Here is a 5255-nt window from a genome sequence, read left to right as displayed (position 1 = left end):
ACGTTGCTTTTGCGGTTATTTTAAAGCATTTACCTCTAGAATAAAATAATTAATATAAATTAAAATAATATCCAAAATGTGTAATTTAAAAACAAAATGTATAAACAATTTTTGTTCATTAATCAGTTCAGTAATCCTTAGATAATAACCTTCATGAGAAAAATGGTTTTATAGTGGGTTATTTAAAAAAAAAAATTTTTTAACTCAAAAAAAAATTTCGAAAAATTTTATTCTTGATAAAACAGCGCATTTTTATAATACTTTATTATTCTTCAATTAGTTTTTCCAAAAAAATTAATAGTTTAAGCAAAAAACGTTTGGTTCCATACAGTGAAAATAGAATAGAAATAGAATAATTATTATTACTTCAAAACATAATTAATTTTTCTCATTACTTAATTTTCTTATTATTATTTAAGTATATTTTTTTAATTTTTGGTACAAGAGAGTACAACAATTTCCACAGGTCATATTCTAAGTTTTTTAAGAGTAATAATCTAATTTTTGTAGTATTTTGACCTACTTCTTGTTTTCGTTTTATGATTTTTTTAAATTAATTTAGAAATTATACGAAATCTTCCAACAAACACAAAATCTACGCTCGCCTTGTACGAATTGTTAAAAAAAGTTGAGTAAAAAAGACAAAATTTTATAGGGGGGTTGAAAATACAAGAAACAAAATTTGTGTTTTACAGTTTTTTTTCTATAAAGACAAATAATTTTGAAATAAAACAGCTAAAATACAGTAAAGCGTCGATTATCCGGCTCCCAGCTATCTGAAAGTTCGTGTTATCCGGAAATAAATCGATCTTAAAAATTTTGTTTTATCTGAAAGAATTTAGTTCCAAAGTTTGTTTAACCCGGAACAGGTCTTATCTTAAGGGAATTCTCAGAAGCGATAAAAATCCATTTTTTTGTACTTTTTCGTGCGTGAAGTATGCAGACGTGTAGTCGCAGAAGACATATTGAAATCGAGTATGCCTAAACCTGGATAAATAAAAAAAAATTTTAGAAAAAAGTTATCAAACAAATAGACAAAAGTGAATCCTTTAAAAAAATTTTCGTCGTATGTAAGTACCTAATTCAATAAATTAATGTTGATATAAAAATTATGATTTCTTTAATAGGAGTAAAATATTACATTAAAATTTTTGGATTATCTGGAAAGGATCCCGTTAACATTAGACCGGAAAATCGAGGTCCTACTGTAACTAAAATAGCTGCAACAAAGGTTGGATTCGGTAGAGATTTTTAAATTTTTATCAAAATTTTATTTTTAATTATTATAAAAACACATATTTTCAAAATATTTGACGTTTTATTTTGTATAATTGATCACCTGAACCAAAACGCATTGATATTTACAAGTAAAGAGCAATGTATTCTTAATTAATTAATTAATATTTGGCATTGGGCGTATTGACCAAACCTCCTTATTAAAAAATCGGTTACGTCATGGATTTGACCACTTATTTATAAATTCACAGTCGTTGACATAATTCTCGTCAACTCGTTAACGAGCCGTGATTGGTGGAATACAAACCGTTGCAACAAAGGGCCTCAGCCATTTTCCTCTTTGATGTGACGCTTTTTCTTTCCTCGTCCATTACCCACTTCATCAGAGTAAGACAACGACACTGCGTGACACTAAAGACGTTGTTTATTGTTTTAATTAGAGTGGCGCGATAATTTGCAATAAAGAGGACCTCGGTGTTTGCGAGGGTCCGAGGTCTTTTAATTGTTCATTTTCAAGTGTAATGGCCAAGATGTGAATCGCCATAATTCGCAAAATAAAACAGTTCACTTTGATTCCATAATAACAAACTAATTGAAATAAAAATTGGATAAAATTCAAAGCTCACAATTTTGTTTTTTTTTATTTTAAATAAACAAAACCCAAGTAGGTAATTCCATGATTCTTGTTACATAATATCAATTACATCGTCCCAGGTCCAAGGTTACTAATTAAACAGCGAGAGATCTCAAGTAGAAAATATTTTATGATTTAACGAACACATTTTAATTATAAAAATTTATTCAAAAATCTACCGAAAACATGTAATTTTTCTCATTCCAAGGTTCATCTATTGCACGGATTTTACTGTCATATACGGAATATTTTTTATTTTCGATTATGTACACCACGTAAACATCCGCGTTGTGTGAATTTGCGGTCACTTTGCGGAAGCTTTTTAAAAATTCTTTTAAAAAAGTCATCGCACTGTCGAAGAAAAGCGTGAAATTTATGTCGTCCTTGGTGGTGTTCAGTGTTTTTCCTCCTACTAAGTGGTTTTTGTTCCCTCACATAAATTAAAATATTATTTTTAATGAGAAAACCAGCGCTTCATGACACGACATTGTCAATATTTCGTAAATAATTGAGCAGTACTTCTGCTGCCGGCAACGGTGCCCAAAAAATAGAGGGATATATTAACGTCGGGATGTTTCAACATCGCTCTTATGAAGAAATTGAAGCAACTGAAGTTCAATATGTAAATTATTATTTGAATAAAAAGTATAGAAGGAAACGAAAAAAAAATTTTATCGCTTCTGAGGATATCACCCAAAAAATAAAGCTTATTCCGGATTAAACAAACTTTGGAACCAAATTTTTTCGGATAAAAAAACTGATTTTGTTTCCGAATAACACGGACGGAGCCGGATAATCGAACCTCTACTGTATTTTAGCTGTTTTATTGCAAAATTATTTATTTTTTTCATAGAAAAATTCGTATTTTCAACCCACCTAGAAAATTTTGAGTTTTTTACTATTTTTTTTTAACAATTTGTACAAGACGAGTAAAGATTTTGTGTTTGTTGGAAGTTGTCTAATTTCTAAATTAATTTTAAAAAATGGTAAAACGAATGTCAAAATACCACAAAAATACAGATTATTATTAACCTTAAAAAACTTTAGATATAATTAGATAGATACCTGTGAAAATTGTTGTACCAAAAATAAAAAATATATACATAAATAATAATAACAAAATTAATTAATGAAAAAAAAATTTAAGTAATAATAATTATTCTATTTCTGTTCTATTTGTACGGTACGGAACCAAACATTTTTGCTTAAATTTTTTATTCTCTGGAAAAACTAATTGATAAATGATAAAGTATCATAAAAATGCGAGGTTTAATCATTTATCAAGAATAACATTTTTCAAATTTTTTTCTTTTTTAGTTCTACAAAAAATTTTATTTTTTTAAATGGCAGCCCACTATTAAATCATTTTTCTCATGAAAGTTATGATCTAAGAATTACAACTATCTACTTTATATTTAATTTTTTCAAAATAAAATTTTTGAGTTTGACAAAAAAAAATGCAAAACTCAAAAAGAAAACAAAATTTTGTTCTCAAAAAACAATTACATTTTTTATATCTATTACTTTTTTTACAACAAATGTCAAACTATTTCTTTATCAACTTTTTTGAGTAGATAAAGTAACACTTTAACAGCAAGAGTAGATAAAATGTTTTAACTTATTTTATTCATTTAAATTTACAAATTTTATCATCCACGAGGTGGAATAAAGCGTTCGATTTACACTCAAACGAGTTGAATACAACATTTTATTCTTTAAATTAGACTCAACAAGGCTTAAACCTGCTTTAAATTTGTTAAAAATAATCTGACGTTTTGTATTGAGAAATGCCAAAAATTGTAATTTTTTTTGGAATTTTATTTTTTCTCTTAAACTGTAATTCTTGCTATTAAAAAAAAATGTTGTATTATACACGACGATTGTTTATCATCTTGTATAATAAATAATTATTAATGTTAAAAAAAACCGCTTGATTTCATACTTTATATTCACGCTGTATAAATATTTTGATCCATTTCCATCATGCTACACAAAACGATCTTTTTTACTACCAAAAAACTATTATTGGTATTGTTTAAAAAAGCTATTTTAAAAAGCTAGTAAAATTTGAAAAAAGTAAAATTAGCGGCTAGATCTTAAAACTGATTCGGAGACCGTTGCCGGCAGCGGAGGCACTGCCAACTAATTAACTTATCTAATGTTGAATCTCACGTTCTCCGCATTTTTTCTACTTGTTGGTCTTAAAACAATTCCAAATTAATTTCATCGTTGAAATTAACTCGACTTTGAAATGAAACACCTGCGGTTTGCATAGTCGGGAGATGAGGGCCCAATTTTTGGTTATTACCGCTTGAATTCTCTTATTCAGCTCCACATGTATACAAATGGGAAATCCCCCGAGTTTCGCAACCGCACTCGCCTAGGACTACACCAGGCTTTGGATTGTTTACAATTAAACACAAAGGAGTCTAGGCTTTAACATAGTCGCACACGTATTGTAGATTAACTCGCTCTATTTCCAGGACCGGATTATTCGCGAAATGGGGCGCAAAGTGTCCTAATTACTCTCATTATTACGTGGGGCATAATTTAATACCGGTTCATAGCTTTTCTCCGTCTTCAGGTGTCGCAATCCCTCGTTATGAATGCTCAAGTAAATGAGCTTTCGGGTTAATGGACCATAAGTCTCCGAGAAGAGACTTTGTTGTTTGGCCGTTACATCAACCGAAGGCGAAATTGACCGAAGGTTGAAATTAAATAAAGTTCAGAGAGGAAAGCAAATGAAGAGTTAACAAGATAAAACTTTGAAAATTCATCAACAGCGCTGTGATTATTTATTAAACTAAAAAGCTAATTAAGGCGCTTGACACGATTTGCGTTTGAGCGAGTTAAAAGCGACACGAAAATAAAAATTTTCACGATTTCGATCATGAGGGAAAATAGAGCCAGGATTTTAAGTTTTTTGAAAAATTTCAGCCCATTTCAACCGTCGAAATCTTTCACAACCTCAAAAAAATATGTCAAAATTAGACAAGAAAGGACACACAACTGTTAGGAAACTTTGAGATAAAGTGCAAAAAATTTAGTTTTATTTATTTTAAATTTGAGCATTTGAAAAAATCATATTGAGTTTTTTTATCTTCTTTTGACTTCTATAATCATCTCTTAAAATTGATAAATACTAAACTAGTACATCGCCTGAAATTTCAACTGTACAGCATGTCCCAAAAATAAGTTACAATCCAAATTTATGTTTTCTTAAATGAAAGCCTCCTTTTTTTGCATTTCTGGATGTAGTTTTTTATTAGTATTACAATGTTTTTAACTAAACTTTTATTGGTCAATTTTGCTCAATTTTTGAAATAAATTGGTTTCTTTCAGCAAAACATACTTTTTATAAAATTTATTACACAAAACTAGGACA

Source organism: Tribolium madens, unplaced genomic scaffold (assembly GCF_015345945.1).
Source record: "Tribolium madens isolate multiple individuals breed KSU strain unplaced genomic scaffold, Tmad_KSU_1.1 Scaffold_1;HRSCAF=32;Tcas5.2_LG8, whole genome shotgun sequence".
Classification (NCBI taxonomy): Eukaryota; Metazoa; Arthropoda; class Insecta; order Coleoptera; family Tenebrionidae; genus Tribolium; species Tribolium madens.
This window is presented reverse-complemented; position numbering follows the sequence as displayed.